This window comes from Peromyscus eremicus, unplaced genomic scaffold (genome assembly GCF_949786415.1).
Source record: "Peromyscus eremicus unplaced genomic scaffold, PerEre_H2_v1 PerEre#2#chrX_unloc_2, whole genome shotgun sequence".
Taxonomy (NCBI): domain Eukaryota; kingdom Metazoa; phylum Chordata; class Mammalia; order Rodentia; family Cricetidae; genus Peromyscus; species Peromyscus eremicus.
In genome coordinates this window covers 3,505,135-3,526,930 of record NW_026734289.1, presented here as the reverse complement: position 1 = coordinate 3,526,930, position 21,796 = coordinate 3,505,135, and the positions used below count along the sequence as shown (strand labels likewise).

Genomic DNA, 21,796 nt, shown 5'->3' with positions numbered 1-21,796 from the left:
TCAGGCGAAAATGAGATTGCTAATAGTTTATCCAGTACAACATGGTCAGCCCATTCTCTGTCTCTCTCCCTCTCATATATACATATCCAGCAAAAATGGATGCAGCAGGTGCTACTAATGTATTTCAGCCTAATTCACCTAACTTAATAAGTGAGAAATTGGAAAGGACTTGGGAAGTGATAGAATGAAGAGATAAAAGAGGAAAGTGATGTAATTGTTCTTGCGTATTAATTTACGGAAAGAAATTTTAAATTAAAAAGGGGCTAGATTGACCACTCACCAATTGAGAGAACTGAGTGTTTTTATAGAGGACCCAGGTTCCATTCCCAGAACCCACTTGGTAGCTAACCATTTGTTATAATTTTAGTCCCAGGTAAATTCTTCCTTTTTCTGGTCTTGTTAGACACTACGCACAGACACATGCAGGCAAAACATTGTATACATAATTTTTTAAAAAGATAGAAAAAGGAAAGAATAAAATTTTTTACAGTGATGTCATAGCCCTTAGCCATAAAATAAGCCAGGGCTCATTCAAATGAACTCCTGCTGGTGTAGCATGGAAGCAGCTGTGACCCCCTGGTATGTCAGCCTGCTCAGAGGAAAAACAGTTTTGATCTAAGGTTGATAGAGATCATTATAATCGTCTATCAAGGAGCAAAGTAAACAGTGCTGTTAGGTGACTTTTCCATGAAGATATCTGTATTTGTGTTCTCTATCTTTTGTATCTGTGAGAATTGTGGCAATGGTACAGTTATCTTTTAGATCAAACATCAAGATTGACAGGTCACATTGGCCCCAAAGCAATCTACTTTTTACTGGGTCATTTCCTTCATTTTCATCTAAGACCTTGTGGTACAAGATGAACATGCCAGAGACATTTCTTTCCATCATTTATATATGTTCCTGCACAACTTTGAGGTAGGAATATCCATAAATGTCTCTGCTTTTATATTGTGATCATGATCAGAAGTGGATTTGTTAACTTAGCAAGCTTAAGAATATGCAGAGTGCTACAGGAATGTGTCCAGACTTCCTAATCAAAATCCACATGCTTCCTTTGTTAAGGAATAGCATTGTTTTGGAAATAACTCCCATGCTCTCCTTGCCTCCTGAAGTTAAGAAATCTTTCTCATTTTATCTGTCTTGTCTGGAGTGATCGCTATTCTTAATAGTCAAGCTGACTACCTCTTTAATTAATTAAAACCCAAAATATTTGTGTAAACATGTGAGGAATTTTTTTAAAGGTTTTGAAGTTAAAGACACTTCTTTAATTTGGATCATTTTAGGTGGTAGGATCCACTTTTAGCTGCTTGGTGGCAGTGCACACTTTTAACCCCAGGAAGCAGAAGCATTTGGATTTTTTGAGTTTGAGGCCAGCCTGCTCAACAGAATGAGTTTCAGGGATACAATGATAAAACCTTTCTTGAAATCACCAAAAAAACCAAAGAATAAGATCCAACTTTAATCTGGGTAGCAACTCTTGGTGTCTGCCTACATATATAAAGGATATTGAAGAAGGAAATTCTCTCTTCACCTGCTTGCCCTAGCTCTGGTTACCAATTATTTACTTTACTAGCAGTAGAGCCTACTTCCTTAAAATTGTGGTGTATACTCAAGACCAGCCCAGCTGAGATGTCCAGCCTCATGTACTGAACCACTACTGGACTTTTCAATTTTCCAATGGTAGACAGCCATTGTTAGACTAGCTCTACCACAGCTTGTGAGACATTCTAATAAATCCACTTTGTACACACATGGAGAGATTCATTCTACCAGTCCTGTTTGTTAATATTCTGATCCTGCCCCTTGTAGGCATTCAATGTCCTGACATAAAAGCTTATTCTTAAGAGAAATTTCCACCCATTTCCCTCTCTCTCTCTCTCTCCTGCTTTCCTCCCAGGAAGTGTGCAGACCCTTGCACTCCTCCCTCTCTTTCTCCCCTCACCCTTTTTTCCTCTTTCTCTTCCCCTTATCTATTCCTCCACTAAATAGACCTCTTCACTCAGTGCTGTCTGAATGTCGTCTTTGTCTGTCACCAGCAGCAGGACACCTTGGCTCTCTACCTGCCAGAGCCTTCTTTATACAATTCATAACACTGTTCATGTACAGAAGCTTGAATAATGCAGTGGGGTTTTTTTTGTTTTGTTTTTTCAACTGCCCTAGGAGTAAGATATGCTGACTATTAACAGTGCTTGCAAGCATATTCTTCCTAGCTTCATTATGCTTTAAATATTCAACTTTCTTTGAAGCTTACCCTTTATTATTATTCATTGGCCAACAGTGTGCTCTAATTTTCAGGAATAAAAATCCTAAAGCAATGAAGCCATATCAGATGAGAGAAAGACCTATTATCTTGTTTGTGATCTACTTCCTGCATTTCTTTCCTGGTTGTATGAAGTCCCTGTGACAACTAGGTAAAAAGTGGGTTCAGTTCATCTGACCTCAACTTGAAGTCACAAAACAAACATTTCCTTTTCTATCTTTTAATCTCTCTTTGGTTATTAATATTCTGGGCATCCTTCCACCTGTGTGACATGGAATCACTCCACGCGACATAGTATAGTGGGCTGTACATGCTAGCCACACTGTGTCCAGGATGAAGAAGAGGAAGTGCCTACCAAGAGCAGAAAGACAGCAGGGTCTACTATTGGAGCCAAGGGTAAGTGCTATTGAAATGTAAATGTTTAGAAAAGGTCTGTGTCTGTGGTGGAAGGCAGGATCAGGAACCATTGTGCTGTGACTTTAAGCAGAGTGTAACCCTATGAGAGTTGCTCTTGTCACTCAGGCCTCACTAGCCAATCAGGCCCTCCAGGTGACCTGCCAGTCAGAAATGGTACAGGATTCTTCCAGCTGCTAGCTTCAAGCTTGACTTTGAAGAGAAACTGGCAGCAGCAGTTTTGTGTTGTGTGCTGTGCTGTGTGTGCTGGTACAGAGAGCTGAGCAAAGAGCCTGGGTAAGCTGGAAAACCACAGCATTGTGAGGAAGGTTCTGGAGCCAGAGTGGTGGGTCCTTCTCAGATCTGGGTGGGAAACTTCAGCCAGAATCCCTGTCTTGTGAGGTCCCATTTGGTCCTTGAAACTTCCTATTCCCAGGGCAGGCCTCTGGATAACTTTGCTCTGTGGGCCGAATCTGTTCACATAAGTGGGAGTAGGGAGGTGTGTACAGAAACATCTTTGTAGTGAACTTTAACATGCTTTTGGTGCACTCATTGGAAGCAGGCCTACTTTGTCCAGTACCTTCTAGAGGTTCAGCACTTTGTATTTAACTTTCATGTGTAAGATCCATTTATAGTTAATTTTGTGGAGGTTGTAAAAGGCATCTCATGTGTTGCATTGCACTCTACAAGTAAGATGTGAGAGAGAAGATTTGAAATGGTGATATAAGGATTTATTAATTCTTAGGAGATAGTAAGTCTCACAAAATAGAATTTAACTGAGGGAGTACTGCCTGGAAAAAAAACCCTGCCAGGCAGTGGTTATGCACACCTTAAATGCCAGGACTCAGAAGGCAGAGCCAGGCAGATCTCTGTGAGTTTTAGACCAGCCTGGTCTGCATAGCAAGATCCAGGATAGGCACCAAAACTACATGGAGAAACCCTGTGTTAAAGAAAAGAAAGAAAAGAAAACCACTCAAAGTTAAGAGTATTGTAGCCAGGCCTGTTAGAGATTAGGACAATAGGATACACATTTGTTTACCAGGATTGTCCATAATTTTGGCTGCAACCAAACAATTATAAAGGAGCCACCCCTGATTTAAAACAAACCACCAGGCCTAACACTGTATGAAAGAATGGGAATCTAACAAACTGCTCATTGAGGAATTACAGGGTCATAACCAACCTTAAGTCCTGGTATGCCAAAAAATTCCACTTTTCTTCTAAAGAAAAACCAAGGTCTGCCATATGGGCAATATGACACCAGGTGACAACTATTTGAAAAGTAAAACACTAGCAGTTCAGTGATGGTGCATGACTTTGCCCAGCACTCACTCAAGAGGCAGAGTCAGGTTCATCTCTGTGAGTTTGGGGCCAGCCTGGTTTGAAGAGTTATGTCTAGGACAGGCTCCAAAGCTACAGAGTTAAAATCTGTCTCAATGAAAAAAAAAAGAAAGAAAGAAACCTAGAACACTCTTACATTTCTTTAGGCCTTCAGGCAGGGATTAGGAAAATTCTTGGGAGAGCTAGTAACAGCCTGGGGCATAGGCCTTGGGAGCTTTCCCTAAAGGCATAACATATTGACAATAAAACAGAGCTCCTTCACTAAAATCAGGAATATGCTTTGAAGAGCAGGCAATGATTTTGAATCAGGGCTTTTGTGGTGGGGTTGCTTCAGGTCCCAAGAATCCAACTCTTTCACCAAATATGGCTATGGTTATCCATCCACAGATCACTGTGGGCTTAGTCAGTAATATGCTTGAGATACCCTTTTTCCCCTTGTGCAGCATGGTTTGATTAGCCTCATCTCTGAGTCTATCCTGTTGTATGATACTTTCTGCTGACTTCCTAGAACTTCCCCATTTCCTTCCATTTTGCCCCTAGAAGTAGTGTGAAGGTGCTATTCTTCTTAAGAAGCATAGTTGACATGAGACATACCTTGTGCAAGACCTCTCCACCCCAGCTTTTATCTTTTCTACAGTATATTTTGCTTTCTTTCTCATCCCTTGTGATCTTCAACTCAGGACCCTGTCACTGAAGAATGTCCTGCTGTTTCACATCACTGGGTACTTAAGTAATAATTTTGGAAATATCTTTACTGTGTAAGTTTCCTATGTGTACAAGGGGGTAGACTTGCAGTCTTCTGTCGCTATTTAAGTTGTTCAATGTGCAACCTGGAGCCTGAACCTCTATGTCACAAGGTTCATAGAATATGTGGAATGCAAAATTTAATCACAGCAGGATAAAAGCAAGTTAGAACAAAAAATGGAACACCAAAGGTAATTTTGTTGGTAGGTAGAACCTGAGAATGTTGTATTTTGAAAGAATGTGGATGATATCAGGACTTTAGGTGGCAAAAATCATAGAAAGTTTCACAGAGAACTTTACTGACCTGTCTTGATGACCAGGAAGATACAAATGTTAAGAATAATAGCAGAAAGTGGAGATTGAGAGTATAGAATTTCAGTAGGAAATAGACTCAATAAAAATTAAGCAGCCAGGCAGTGATGGCCCATGCCTTTAATCACAATGCTTGGGAGGCAAAGGCAGGTGGATCTGTGTGAGTCTGAGGCTAGCCTGGGCTACAGAGTGAGTTCCAGGATAGGCACCAAAGCTACACAAAGAAACCCTGTCTCAGAAAACAAACAAAACCCCATAAATTATTATGCCTGGCAGTGGTGTTGCACACCTTTAATCCCAGCACTTATGAGGCAGAACCAGGTGGATCTCTGTGAGTTTGAGGTCAGCCTGGGCTACCTGGTGAGCTCCAAAAAACCAAAAAAATGAATGAATGAGTGAATGAATAAATAAATAAATAAATAAATAAATAAATAAATAAATAATAAATACATAAATAAGCTAGAGGCCATTTGTATGATATTTTGACTACAAAATTTTATTTGGGTTTAAGTCATGGAAGGGTTAAAGAAGGTAATTCCTACTCCTAGAAAGCAACTTCATACAAAACCTGCTGCACCTCAGGTCCAAGCGTGTCAGTGTCCATCTGAATTAAGAAGTCAAGCTTTGCAGGATCACCCATCATCTACTTGTCCTGGAAACAAGAAAGAATCAATATTTAACATCATGGATTCTTAGTCTGGGGTTCAGTTCAGCATTGTTGCAGAATTCTATGTTTAAGAGTCAGAAACCCAGTGAGGAGCCTGTGAGAGTCCATCGCATGAAGTTGTGAGGATGAAGCCTGGTATTACTGGTTTTTGTTTTTTAACTCTTTACTCTTTTGGGGCCCTGCCACTCAGCTCTCAAATAAATCACACACAGGGAGGCTTATTCTTTTTTATAAGTGCCTGGCCTTAGTTTTGCTTGTATCTAGGCAGCTTTTCCTAACTTAAGTTCTCTCATGTACCTTACACGCCTGGGCTTTTATCTTTCTCTATTCTGTATATCTTTCTTTACTTTTCACTCCATGGTTTGTAGTGTAGTAGGGTGGCTACCCCCTGGTGTCCTCTCTTTTTCTTGCTCCTTCGTTTTTTCTTTTCAGTTTTCTCTTCCAATTTGTTCTCTCTGCCAGACAGCCCTGCCTAACTTTTTCTGCCAAGCTACTGACTGTTAGACAAGTTGATATTTTAGACAGGCAAAGAATCACAGCCTCACAGAGTTAAACATATGCAACATAAAAGAATGCAAGTTACTTTTGTATCTTAAAATAATTGTTCCACAGCATAGACAAATATAACACATCTTAAAATAATATCTTGCAACAGCCTGGATTACATTTTGTGACCACATGATGTTGGGATACCTAAGGTATGGGACATCACCCATGGAGCACTAGCTGCATATATGGAGATGAAGAAAAGGGAGAATTATATGAGAAGTTGCATGAATAAGGCCATCTGAGCCTGTTGATAATGAATCCTCATGCATCTGAGATAGAGGTAGAGAATTTGATGTCTGTCCTGCTCTATTTCAGTATTGTCTTTGCCTAATCTTCCCTTGGTATGTCTCCATTTCTCTATGTTATATTTTAAATGGTATTCTGTGCCATTGTATTTTGGAAAGTTATAATCCATTTTCTGATTTCACAAATGTCACCATGAAGAGACCATCTTGTATGTCAGAAGAGGCTTTGAACATTTGAAATAGTGTAGGGGATGTTGAAAACTATGAGGATCATTGAAATGACTAAATGCATTTTCTTCCTAGATGTTCATGAGCCTATAGGTACTTGGGTTAGAACATCTTTGATTGAATGAAAAACCTCTCAGACACAATGATATATGTGAACATGTGTCTTTCCTTGGTGACTTCCTTTTGATTGCATTTTTAGTAAGAGGAGCCTTTTGGAAGAAAATTCCTCACTAGTTGTGTGATATGCATCTCTACAGCCTCAACTGATTTCCTGTTCTTCGTGTGTACTGAGTTGTGTTTGAAACGAATCAGCCAGCTTCCTTGTATTGTCATGCCTTCACTACTATTAGAGATTCTATCTCTGTATCACATAAGGTAGAGTAGAAGCAATTGCTATTCAGTGCTAAGGCAGTTTGTTAACCTGGTTTTTTAATTATGTTGGTTATTTTTTAATACAAAGTTTGTCTGTGTAGCCCTGAGTGTCCTAAAAGGAGTTCTGTAAACCAGGCTGGCCTGGAACTCACGAATCTCCCTGATTCTGGCTCCCAAGTCCACAGACTAATGTGGGTAATTAACATTCCTGGCTGTTTGGTTTTTATATTATTGGATGATGGGCCTGGGATGTAGGATTTTGTAAATGTCAAGCATATGCTGTTGTACTGAGTTCCACACATATCTTGAATTTTTAAATTTGATACAAGTTATCATTCTATTTCTCTATTTGGCATGTATTCATGATATTAACATTCTTGAGCCTTCTGAGTCATTGCATTGTAGGTGCATGAACTTCCTCCTGCCTGTTACATTTGGTTTGAATTTTGAATTGGATATGAGTATTTTATCTGAATGCATGGATATGCACCATGTGGGTACTTGATCCTCACAGTGATCAAAAGATGGTCTCAGTAACCCTGAACTTGGAATAAAGGATAGTTGTGTTCCCTCATAGAAGTACTGGCAATTGAGCCCACCTCTATGCAAGACCAGCAAGAGCTCTTTACTAGCTTGCCTTCTCTCTTGCATAATCTGTGTTGATTATTTATGGTCAACATTTATATGGCTAATGTTTTCATCTTTCCCTTTATAACTATTTAAACATGCACTACTTTTCAGTAAATTTTTACTTATGTTATAGTTTGAATTGTAGCACATCAGGATTTTTGAGGAATACAGAACTAAAGTAAATGCATAACTCTTTGTAGGAACTTCAGTAAAAACTTCTTAGTTCTTGCTTTCTTGTTCTGCTGAATTTTGCTTGGGAGACAGGGTCTTAACATGTACTATAGGATTTCCTAGACCTGATTGCATAGACTAGGCTGGGATTCAACTCAGACGCAGATATACCTGCCTCCGCCTTCTGAGTCCTGCTGTTAAAGGAATGAGCCAATACACCAAGTTTGTTCATCTTATTTTTCCTTATAGTTAGTAATTGTTGATACAATTTCTCTGATGTATACTCTATAATGTTGATATGTTTACTTGTCTCTCTATATTTGTTAATAAGCATTTCTCTTGCAAGGTGATATCCCATTCAAAGGGTACAGAAATGACAAAAGTGATCCTCCTATTCAGCTTCCTTCAAAAGGGACTTGTTGATTACATATAATTTGTATGTCATGAAGTAAGTGTGGGGAGCATCAGAATTATATGACTATACTCTCAAAGAAGTATACATTTACAATGATGTAAGTATTATGGTTTCTCTTGTACACATGTATGGGATATTTTAGAATGCAGTGACCTATGATGATGGGCATGTTGACTTCAATTGGGAAGAGTGGACTTTACTGGATCCTTCCCAGAAGAATCTATACAAAGATATGATGCTGGAAACCTACAGGAACCTCACTATTATAGGTAAGATGGAGTTTTCTTCACATATTAAAATAAGAGGACAATTGTCCTTAGGTTTTGGATGCTCCTCTGTAATTTAATTGAGAAAGAATATTAGGTGAATAAATCAGTCATATTCTAAGTTTCACTGAAAACAGTAACATAAATTTTGGACAGTTTTAAAGAAAATAACATATATTTTCTGGTACTATATTTTAGGATACAATTGGGAAGACCATAATACTGCAGAGCATCTTCAAAGTTCTAGAGGAGATGAAAGGTAATTTTCTTGTGCAAGTTGATACAAATGTGCCTCTGAAGAAACTAAAATGTGTCCTGGAAGTTTTAAACAAAAGCAACAGTGTAAATAACACAGATTAAAGTACATCAATGATTATTAAATTTTCAGAAAACCATATATCTCTTTTAGGTTGTTGAAATAAATTTATGAGGCATTCTTTAAAACAAAAAAGACAAGGGACAATGCCTTAGCAGATATCTCACCTTGATTCATAGCACCATGGAAAATATTCCATAGAACTGCCAATTAATTCATTTCATCCTATTCATATTATAGAAGTATACATAGTGAAGAGTTGATAATTATATTTTTAAAGCTTTTTAATAAGCAAATAGTGAATAGTAATGGTAATGTAGTTTATATACTTGTTGTGATTGTGCTGCTAAGAAAGGGGGCAGTTAGAGTCAAGAGTCTATTGTCAGTTATTGTGAGGAAACCTTAATCCCTATACCACAGTATAGGAAAATTTATTATTGCAATGCAAATGTTGAAGCTCTGTCACTTTCCAGTTTTCTTCAAATATATGAATAATGTCATATATAGAAATATTCTGTATATGTGAACCATGTTACAAAGGATCTTACCAACACAAATGCAAACCAACTCTTTTTTTTTTTTTTTTTTTTGGTTTTTCAAGACAGGGTTTCTCTGTGTAGCTTTGTGCCTTTCCTGGAACTCGCTTTGGAGACCAGGCTGGCCTCGAACTCACTGAGATCCGCCTGCCTCTGCCTCCCAAGTGCTGAGACTAAAGGCGTGCGCCACCACCGCCCGGCGCAAACCAACTCTTAATAAAGTGGAATAACATGAGTGTGAACAATGATAAAACCTTTACATATGGTTCTTCTTTACAATTGAACCAAATTGTAAAATTAGTTCATACAGATATAAAGATTAAACAGTATATTACATGTGATAATGCTTTTACATGTCCCATTATTTTTGCAGTGATGAAGAAAATCAAGCTAGAAAGAAATATATTATAAATATTCAGTGTGTTAAAGACCTTGCCTACCCAAGTACTCTTCAAATGCATGAAAAAGCACATACTGGAGAGAAACCCTATGAATGTAATCAATGTGGTATAGCCTTTGAATTTCAAAATCATCTTCAAGAACTTAAAAGAAAGCACACAGGAGAGAAACCCTATGAATGTAATCAATGTGGTATAGCCTTTGAATTTCAAAATCATCTTCAAGAACTTAAAAGAAAGCACACAGGAGAGAAACCCTATGAATGTAATCACTGTGGTAAAGCCTTTACATGCCAGAGTAATCTTCAAATGCATAAAAGAACACATACTGGAGAGAAACCTTATGAATGTAATCAGTGTGGCAAAGCCTTTGCACATCACAATCATCTTCAAATGCATACAAGAACCCATTCTGGAGAGAAACCCTATGAATGTAAAGAATGTGGTAAAACCTTTTCACATCGAAACAGTCTTCAAATGCATAAAAGAACACATAGTGGAGAGAAACCCTATGAATGTAATCTGTGTGGTAAAGTCTTTGCACTATTAAGTTATCTTCAAAGGCATAAAAGAACACATACTGGAGAGAAACCCTATGAATGTAATCATTGTGGTAAATCCTTTGCATGGCGTAGCAATCTTAATATACATAAAAGAACACATACTGGAGAGAAGCCCTATGAATGTAATCAATGTGGTAAAGCCTTTGCATGTTACAAAGTTTTTCAATCCATAAAAGAAAACATACTGGAGAGAAACCATATGAATGTGACTAGTGTGGTAAAGCCTTTGCACATCTAAGTAATCTTCAACAACATAAAAGGAAGCATATTGGAGAGAAGCCCTATGAATGTAATCACTGTGGTAAAGCCTTTTCATGGCATGGTAATCTTCAAATACATAAAAGAACACATACTGGAGAGAAAACCTATGAATGTAATCAGTGTGATAAAGCCTTTGTATATCAGAGTAGTCTTCAAAGGCATATATGAAACCATTCTGGAGAGAAACCCTATGAATGTGAACAATGTGGTAAAGCCTTTACATGTCAAAAAAGTCTTCAAAGGCATAAAAAAACACATACTGGAGAGAAACCCTATGCATGCAATCAGTGTGGTAAAGCCTTTGCCCAAAACAGTACTCTTCAAATGCATAAAAGAACACACACTGGAGAGAAACCCTATGAATGTAATCAGTGTGGTAAAGCCTTTGCATTTATTAGTAATCTTCAAAGGCATAAAAAAAGACATACTGGAGAGAAACCCTCTGAAAATATTCACTGTGGTAAAGCCTTTGCACAAAACAGTACCCTTCAAATGCATAAAAGAACAAATAGTAGAGACAAACCCTATTAATGTAGTTAGTGTGGTAAAGCCTTTGCATGTCATAACAATCTTCAAATACATAAAAGAACACCTACTGGAGAAAAACTATATGAATGCAATCAGTGTGGTAGAGCCTCTGCACAACTCAATTGTCTTCAACGCATAAATAAACACATACTGGAGAGAACCCCTGTGAATGTAATGCATGTGGTAAAGCCTTTGCATATCACAGAAGTCTTCATATGCATTACAGAACACATACTGGAGAGAAACTATGAATGCAATCACTGTGGAAAAGCCCTTGCTCTTCTGAGTATTCTTCAAAGGCATGAAAGAACACATACTGGAGAGAAACCCTATGCATGCAATCAGTGTGGTAAAACCTTTGCACAACTCAGTATTCAAATGCATAAAAGAACACACTGGGGAGAAACCCTATGAATGTAATAAATGCAGTAAAGCCTTTGCATGTCTCAAAATTTTTCAAGTGCATAAAAGAAAACATACTGGACAGAAGCCCTATGGTAAAGCCTCTGTATGTATCTTAAAAATCTTGAGATTTCTCAAACTCATGCTGCATAAAAACCGTACAGGAATAGTCAATGTGGGTAAGTTTTGCAATTATACAGGAATAATATTTTTGTGTGTAATTAGTCTGTTAAAGCCTTTCCATATATTACAATAGTCCTTGGCTATATGAAAAAGTTATGGTGGCCATCTGCTTATAAAGGGTTTGGTAAGATCTTTAGGCAACACACTTGTGATCAGTTACAGAAAAGTATGTCTTCAAAAGAAAAGTATTTGACAGTGTCAAAAAATGTTCAAGCATTATGGTATCTGCTTTTATATTGTTTACAGCAACACATTCATGGAAAAAACACATATTTATGATTTCTGAAGCCTTTTGTATAGGGTAAATGAGGCAGCTACAAAAACAAACACTGACCCTGAACATAGGGCCAGTGAAAGACACACCCTTTGTCCCTGAAATCAGAGTGAAAAACATCCTGACACTGAAACCAGAGTCAAAGAAACACATTTTGTTCCTGAATCCAGAACCAGTTATAGAAACACCCTGATCCTGAAACCAGAATCAAAATTTTAAAAGAGGGCATTAAAATAAACACACTATGGACCTGAAACCAGAGCTAAAGAAACACACTGTAAACTTGACCAACTAAGCACAAATCCAACCATTCCATGAGCCTGAAATCAACCAATTCATGAGCATGAAATCCTACCAATATTTCAGCTTTTTCAAGCCCTGTATCTGTTCATTTGGCAGCTGCCTGGGAGATTCTGCAACTCTCCTAGATTCCTTCCTACCAAATATATATCTTGAATGCATTTTTCATGAAGAGTTTTTACTGGAGTAGATGAGAATCTGACTATAGGATTGGATTAGAGAAGCAGCGAACCCCTCTGCTGGCAAGCTCCCTTAAAAGATCAGAGCAGAAGTAACAACTTTTCACCAAAGACTGCTACATTTCTGCACCATTTTACATCTTCCTTGACTGAAGGATAGAAGTAAGAATTTGAGCTCTAGCTGAGAAGAAATGGACATCTTTGTTAGAAATTCTAGTAGAGCAGAACAGAAAATGAATTGACAGCTCTGTTGAAAAACTCCCTCAGGGGAGTGGAGGAGATCAGCATTGGACATCTCTCTTAGGAAACTCTTAGCAGTGTGGAGCAGAGTCCAACTGTAAGGGCTCCCTTTTGGAGAGAAGCAGGATTAATATCTTCTGCAGGGAGACCATTTCCCACTGAAGCACAGCATCAGGTATAGCCTGACTTCTGAATATTCAGGTTACCTTTTCCCTCACAGCAGTAGACATCCAGGATATCTTCCCTTCATAGCTCTAGGTAAAAGCTGACTTCTGCCATTTGAGGCATCTTTCCCTCCAGAGCTGTAAAAACTTGCATTATTTTTTATTTATTTATTTATTTTTTGAAAGAAGGTTTCTCTGTGTAGTTTTGGAACTTGCACTACTGATTTAAATGGTAATGTAACTGTTTTAGATTTTGTTCTTCTTTTAAATTGCATTAAATACCTATTTCAGGTATAATAATTTATCCATTTATATTCCTTTTCTGTTGTGATATATTGTCCAAATCAACTTATAAATGAGTATAATTTGGCCCTTGTTCCAGAGAGATACAATATCAGCATGAAAGTGGCATGGCAATATGTGTCAGACATGGCAGCTAAAGCAGGAGGCTATGAACTCATGTCCTTAAACTGCAGCCTGAAGCAGAGAATGGGATCTAGAAATGGTGTGTGGATGTAGTTTCTTAAAGCCTACCCCCAGTCACTTATTTACTCCAGCAGGGCAGCATTTCCTAAAATTTCCCAAATAATACCACCAACGTAGAAGGTTTGATTTCCCTGGCTTCAAGCCTACATGCTAGCTATCTGTTACATGAACCAATTCATGATGAAGAAAAACTCTGGAAGCCATTAGATGCCTCAACACCTGTTACAGTAATTAATGCTTAAAAGAAGAAAAACTTTCATGTAAAATTGTTTCTTTAAACAGTTATTGTACCTGTTATTATGTGATGTCTATGTTTGTGTGGGTATGTGATCATGCAATCTGGTTCCTGAAAATGTTAGACCATTTGATCTTGATGATGAATGACAGGAAGTTGTCAAAAATCAGACCTTGGTCCTGGGAATGTACATTTCTTAACTGCCCAGTCATATCTCCAGTGCTGTAATTTTTAAAAATCTATTTATATCATTTTGAAGTGTGGAAATGAGGACAAACTCATACAAGAGAAAACCCCTATTCATGTAAACAATTTGGTAAAGACATCACAGTTGTCTTCAGCTTCAAGAAAAACAAATCATGTTTTATTTATTTTTCATCACACTCTTTTTTTTTGTTTTTTTGAGACAGGGTTTCTCTGTGTAGCTTTGCGTCTTTTCTGAACTCACTTTGTAGACCAGGCTGGCCTCAAACTCACAGAGATACAGCTGCCTCTGCCTCCCAAGTGCTGGGATTAAAGGCATTCGCCACCACCACCCAGCTCATCACACTCTTGAAGGAAGTAAATTAGGACTAATGGTAGAGATCACTGCATTGTGATTTCTATCTTGAAAGTTTTGAAGTAGATACTAAAGTGTTCTATATGTGTTACAAATACATTTAGTGATGTTTATTTTGTTGCCTTTATATTTTCCTATGTGTTTTGGTTCACTATCTATTGTACTTTCTTAGTGATAGGTATTTTTCTGCTGTAATGTATAGAATGTTATACCCATAATCTAAGTGGTCCACTGTTTACTTAAATATTATGCTGTGTGTGAACATACTTTTCAAGTTAGGTTGTCTGTAAAATGGTAGTGGGTTTTTGTTGCTGACTTTGTTTTTCACATTTTTACAAATTCCCTTGAGATATGTGCTTGTAATTCTGTTTGGCTTGGATGTTAGTAATGATTCAGGGATACATTTGAACTCATGATCCTCATATATCCACCTCCTGAGTACAAGTCCAAAGGTAGATGATGTACTCCCATCATGTATGATTTTTTCAATCAAATTTAATAATATTAATGTTAAAATGCTTAATGGAAGAGAATATAAGAAATATGAAATACTTCATGTGTGTATTCAAAGCAGTATTTTCATTTATCTGATAAAGTTGTAATAAATTAGGATAATCAGCAATCCACCATACACCTCATATCATAGCTTGCTATGTTATATATGTATATTTATATAATTTGATGTTCCAAGACTGTCCCATCCACATGAATTAACCATTTGGCATTTCATCTTCAAGTATTTCCTTCCAAGAGAATTGTCCAGAGATACCAGGTAATGTAGTATCACTAAGATTTCTCTTTTAAGAAACATTTATGTGGTGTGTGATATGATTATGGGTTGTAGGCTCATTGCAGATATGTGAAGACCAGAAGATAGCTTTGTGGTCTTCCTAATAAGGTTGATCATCATCTGGTTTCCAGCTTTGCATACCAAAGACTTTACCAATGAGCCATCTCACTGGTGCTCAAAAAAGACTTTTAAAAATACTACAACAAGCCGGGCGGTGGCACACGCCTTTAATCCCAGCACTCGGGAGGCAGAGCCAGGCGGATCTCTGTGAGTTCGAGGCCAGCCTGGACTACCCAGTGAGTCCCAGGAAGGGCGCAAAGCTACACAGAGAAACCCTGTCTCGAAAAACAAAAACAAAAACAAAAAAAAACTACAACATTAAATTATTGTCTTATTTTCAGATTGTAAACTTAATTTCATAAAAGGATACAAGAACAAAGGACAAATTGAATAATAAATTTTCTTTGCATATTAAAATATTTATACAACCACATATTTTTCAAAATTGATTATGGGGACTATGCATTTGTTTATAACATTGTGTCAGAACCACAATCAAATGTCAGAGAATTGCCTCATTCTGTAAACTTGTTTCCCCTAAGCCTGAGGACCTGAGTTCTATCTCTGGGTGATCCATACTACTCCTACAATTTTTTTTTATTTCTACACTTGGGCATTGATATATGTACACTCATACATCAGCACATACATAAATTATTTTTAGACTTGAATAAATGCCATTGAGGTCCTTTGCAACTAAATGACTTCATAGGTTTCATCACTAGAACTCACATAGGGTAAGTAGAAAACAGACAAATGTAAGTTATCTTCTCGGTGCTATATACACATCCTGGCACAGGCATAGACAAACAAATGCAGTTCAAACATTTTTAAATGGACGAAAATACCAGAATGGAAAATAACTCAATTATTGAGAATGTATAAAATGATTTGCCCATTTAAATTATAGAATTTTAAGAAATAATTCTGTTCTTCAAAACAATTATGGTTTCTTTTTAAATATTGCTTTATCCTTTATGTTCTGATTCCATTGTAGGTCACTTAGAAACCCATATTTCTGGACTTAGAGGTGCATGTATGTAATTCCGGCACAGGGAGAATATGTTGGGCCAATCTCTGTGATTTTGAGGCCAGCTTGGTCCCCATAGTGAATTCCAGGGCAGCCTATTTGGACACATCCTGTCTCAAGAAAATTCCAACAGAAAAGCATATCTCAAATTATGGGATTTTTCATAATATAATCTGGCTGGATTGTGACTGGTTTCAACAAAAGCTTTTGTTATCTTTACTCACATCATGAGAAATGTGTTAAAAATGAAAATAAAAAACAATATAGAGAGTCCATTCACAGAGGTATAGAAATCCATTGAATCCTTTGACAACCATCTAGAGAGGACTTTCTTCACCTTCAACTCACAAGAGACAGAAAGAGCAGTAGGACATCTTTATCATCAAAATTATAATGACATATTTGGGACCTGAAGAGTTGGCTCAGTAGTACTGGTCCTCTTGAGTACCTAAGTTCGATTCATATCACCTACATCAAATTTATCACATCTCCCTCTATTTCCACGTACATGAGTGCATTTGCCTTGCCTCTTAGGAGACTAGATATGCAAATAGTGAAAAGACAGATATGTATGTGATTCCAAATTGTAAGAAAGGCTTTATTCATGTGCCTGTTAGCTTAGAAAAGAATGAAATTTAACTTAAGTGCATAAGTTTTACAAGTTAGTATACCATATTCCTGCTAGGTACCAATGGTGACTAGAATGTGGTATCTGATCCCCTGTGACTGGAGGTATTGTCAGTTGTCAGCTGTCTTGTGAGTGCAGGGGATGAGAGTCAGGTCCTGTTTATAAATGGTAGTGTCCTCAATGCTGAGCCTTCTATTCAAGACTATGAATATGTCATTAATAGTAGTAAGGGGTGGATGGCTGATCTAAGTTCATCCTTACTCCAGCCCAGGTTACTCAGAGGAAATATAAGATTGATAGAACCTGAAACTACTTCACACTTGGTGTGCCGAGAATTTGTTTTTACTCTTCCCCAAATGAGATTTTATTGGTTGAGGAGCAGAGTACACAGTCATTCCAATTTTTGAAACATCTACCCAACCTCTAAGAGTCATACATTGTGTTCATGTATCCAAAAGAGCCATGTGTTGTTTTTCTTTGAACTTATTCCAGTGATGGTCCATCCTAAACTTGGCAAGTTTTCCCTAAGCCCTCACATAACAATCAAATGTTTGTAATTATCAATTCCATTGACTCACAGTTTTATGCCATATACAGTTCATATTCAAAATTTCCATTTTTTACAGCACATTATCACAAATGTTAGGAAAAAGGACTGTATAACCAGAGACAGTTCTGACAAGGCAAGATCCAAGTTGTTTTTTAGGAAACAGTTCTACTAGAAATATCAGACCAGATATATCTAAGAATATTCTGGATAAAAATGAATGACCAAGAGACTTCAAATTACCATTTACAATGCTTTGTGTTGTAGGATACAAAACTAGCCCTCTGTATCAAATGTTATGGTGACCCCTGAGACAGTCACACCTTCTCCTCATTCAGTATCCTGCTATTTTCTGGTTGTATTAAAAAAGAACCTGTGAAGTGATTTAACCTCTTAAAAAATCATTTACACTTAAAATATGGAATGAAATAGGATTTTTACCCACCATTTAAAAATGTTTATACAGCTACTAAAAAACTCACTTTTACAAATAGTTAATTAAAGTGTTCCTCTGGATTTTATAAGTAGTGAGGCAGGGATACTGACAGTCATGATGGATGGTTAGTCAGCCTTGGCTTTTTTCTCTTCCACTTCAGAGACTGGACTCTGTTTTTCAGTGTCTCCACTTTCTGCTGGCAGATCTGTAGTTGTTGGTCAGCCACTTTAGCCTGTTGCCTTAATTTTCCTCTTCCCTTTTGTTTGCACTTTTCTATGTGATGATTTATCCTTTCCCATGACCTTTTCCAGTGTTGCATTCACCTTGGCAGAGGCAGGCTTCGATAACAGTCTCACTGAGCATCACTTGGGCTCTGACTTCACCACTCTTTCTCTCGGGCAATGATTGTGGTGTCACTGGGTAGGAAGAACGTGTGATGTTGAACCTGTCATGGTGCTGCACTGCCTTAGCTGCCACCCCTTGAACTGCAGGGCCAGTGGGAGAACTGATCCAAGAGTTTTCTAAACCCAAATCTCCACAAAATAAGGGGAAAATACAAAGAATACAAAGAGGAGTCAAACTGACACTAAAAGTCTTTAAAAGATGGTTGACCATTTAATCCAAGCCACAAGAGTGAGTTTATCTCCAATGTGGTAAATAGGCAGCAATTGGAGCACAGAAACTCACATGTCAGGTGTTTGCCTTCTTGAGTTTATACCTCCTATAAGGAGAGAAAAGGAACTTTCAGGCGTAAAGTCTGACTTGTCTGAATGGGATCATTTTCTGCTTCCCCGATGCCTGCAAATCATTCCCTTTGGAGCTCTGAATGGTGGTGAATCTAGAAGACATCCAGTTTATGAGAAGATCCTGAAACTTGAACTGAAGTCTAAGTCTAAGGCAATCAGGCATCTACAAAGAGCTGTGGAGTTTTGAAGAATTTTTAGGGATGGACCTTTGGGTGTGAAAGCTCAAAGTTCAAATGCCAGAGCAATTTCTGAGGTGTACCTGAGGACAAGCTGCCATGAATTGTACTCAACAATCACTCATCTGTGGGAGTGAGCTACCTCCATATGCTGGAAACCATGGTTGCTTACAACTCCAGTTGCAAGGGCTCTGATTCCATCTTCTGGTCTCTGTAGGTACTGTACACAGACACAAGCAGGTAAATACCCATATAGTTAAAACAAAGTTTAAAAATGAAATTCTTGCTGGAAGGTGGTGATGCACACCTTTAATCCCAGAAATTGGAAGGCAGAGGAAGGCAGAGCACTGTGAGATCAAGGCCAGCATGGTCTACAGAGTGAGTTCTAGGACAACCAAGGCTATACAGAGAATCTTTTAGTTTGAAAAACCTAAAAATAAAAAATGTAATTCTTAAAAGCCAGGTTCTGGTAGTGCATGCCCTTAATCCTAGCACCCAAGAGGCAAAGGCAGGTGAATCTCTGAGTTCAAGGCAAGCCTGTTCAACAGAGTGAGTTCCAGGAGGGCCACCGGAGCTACAGAAAAACCAAAAGAAAAATAATATTCTCTACAGTAATGTCACAGGCTTGAGTTGAGGAGCAGTCAGGGCTTAGTAAAAATGAACTTGTTCTGGTCCTTCATAGAAGCATTTGCAGTCTTCTGAGGCAGCTTACTTGTAGGCAAAAGAATTCTTATTCTCAGATTAGAATAGCTCAGAATAGCTGTTCATTTGAGACCTCCATTCACAGTATGAATAGGTGACTTTCCCATGCTGGTTTTTGTATTTGTGTTCTATGTCCTTTGTGTGGGAATTGTGGCATTGATACATTCTTTAAATGTATCTTTTAGGTTATATTTTATGTTTTATTTCTCTTTTAAGTCATGCATCATGATATATTTATATTTAGATCATACTGCATGATATAAAAGATAATTTTGCTCTATAAATCTCCATCTGCCTAAGTGGCTAAACTTGCATTCTCCTGGCCCTATTTAAATTGTTAAATGGGCTACCTCAGGCCAGACTTAAGAGAGACTTAAGGATGATAACAGAAGTGGCATGCAAAATCTGTGCCAGACTGGCTTCTCTTTTGACATTAACCACCACTTGATGCATGTTGTTATTTAAGATATTTTTGTTCATTAAACTTTTAGGTGTGTGGAAAAATTTATCCCTGGGGAGGCATATTCTCTAAGAGCAGTACCTCCAGCCTTGTAGAATTTTTTTTCTGAAACAAACTTTCTTATGCTTGATCAGGTAGCCATGAGCACAGTCAATTTCACTGTCCTTGTGATTGAACCAACTACAATTTTAGATTGAAGAACACAAATACCACAGAGTTTTAAAATTTAAAATTTGGGTTATGTAGTCAACTGTCCATTTCAGTAACAAGAAAAGGATTTTTGTGTGCCTGGAGACTAGAATAGAAAGAATAGTTTACTGTGTACACTGCTGGGGGAAACAGGGGAGGCAAAATGCTGCATAAGTCACCTTTATGAAATGGACCTGATTATGGCAGGATCAGTGATTTGGTAACTTCGCAGCACATATTGATACATGTCATGTGAGTGAAGGCAGGCTAGATTTTGGGTGTACAATTTGAGTAAGTTAGCTTGAGCCCATGAGTATTGAATTTTGAACAAAAATTATCCTATGCAGATATTTTCAATCCTGCTTGTGATGGTTATTTCCATTAGCTTTAGCTGTGTGTGCCAGGTCACAGGTCTCAGCAGCTAATGTTGTACATAGGGGCACGGTGATATGATATCTTATTAATACCATTCCCTCTACCTGTGAACGGTTTTCTTTTTTTCAAAGTCAATAGAGCTATGTGTTTAATTATATTTATTTTTTTAACAAGACAATTATTTGTTTCACTGTTAGAATTTGATTTTTTTAAATGCATCTCTGCTCTAATCTCTTATTTGTTTCTGTTCCCCATTGTTTTCAGGTCATTAAGAATTTCTTTCCATTTTTCTCAAGTGAGTTGATTATTTCTGTTTAGAGCAGTGTCTCCTGTTGCTTAGGCTTGGTTCATACTATGCACTTGAGAATTGCTTTGAACATCTAATATTTCTTCTGCTGCCCAGTGTGGGAAAGGAAGTTCTGCAAACTGCTTCAAGACTGGACCTTAACTGGTCATTGTGAAGTAAAAATGGACTGATAAATGAGTGTCCTCTAACTTCTCTTGATTTTATTGCAAACTTACAAATGAAGAGAGACCTGTGTAAGAATTGAGTTCACTGACCAACTATAAAGGAGGTGTACTCCCATTACAGAAAGGGATGGGCAAGAAGAAACATGAAAGCTCTCTGCCTTTGACTGTAGCTCACATTAGAAATAAGTAGTGAGGTGATCAATTTTATGTATTTTAGATGATTATTAATTGTTCTGACTGGCCATTTGCATCCACAGATCAGGGAATCAAGAATCTGGATAAAGAACTGAACTTATCACAAAACCAAACTACATTAGTTACACTAGTTTGACCCAAATAGAACTGGATAAAATGGTGTAGCCCTGCCTAAAAGAACTATTATTTTATAGGTTTAAGATGAACAACCTGAGAGAAAATGTGTGACTAATACTTGGTGTGCTCTAACACAAACCCCTAGTCTCTGAAGCAAATGGCCATGTAGCCTGTTTCAATTGTTTTTTAATTTAATTTTATTTTACAATGCAATTTAGTTCTACATATCAGCCACAGATTCTTTTGTTCTCACTCTTCCCGCCCCCCTCTCCTTCCCCCCAGGCTACCCCCTATTCCCACCTCCTCCAGTGCAAAACCTCCCCCGAAGACTGAGATCAACCTGGTAGACTCAGTCCAGGCAGGTCCAGTCCCCTCCTCCCAGGCTGAGCCAAGCGACCCTGCATAAGCTCCAGGTTTCAAACAGCCAACTCATGCAATGAGCACAGGACCCGGTCCCACTGCCAGGATGCCTCCCAAAAAGATCAAGCCAATGGACTGTCTCACCCATTCAGAGGGCCTGATCCAGCGAGGGGCCCCTCAGCCATTGGTTCATAGTTAATGTGTTTCCACTTGTTTGGCTATTTTTCCCTGTGCTTTATCCAACCTTGATCTCAACAATTCTTGCTCATATAAACCCTCTTCTTTCTCGCTATT

The 21,796-nt window shown here is 37.9% G+C and overlaps 1 pseudogene; it reads left to right on the top strand.

Annotated features, from left to right (window-relative positions):
* The first annotated feature begins 5,566 nt into the window (after window positions 1–5,566).
* LOC131901046 (zinc finger protein 431-like) lies at window positions 5,567–18,116 on the top strand (annotated as a pseudogene).
* The last annotated feature ends 3,680 nt before the right edge of the window (window positions 18,117–21,796 follow it).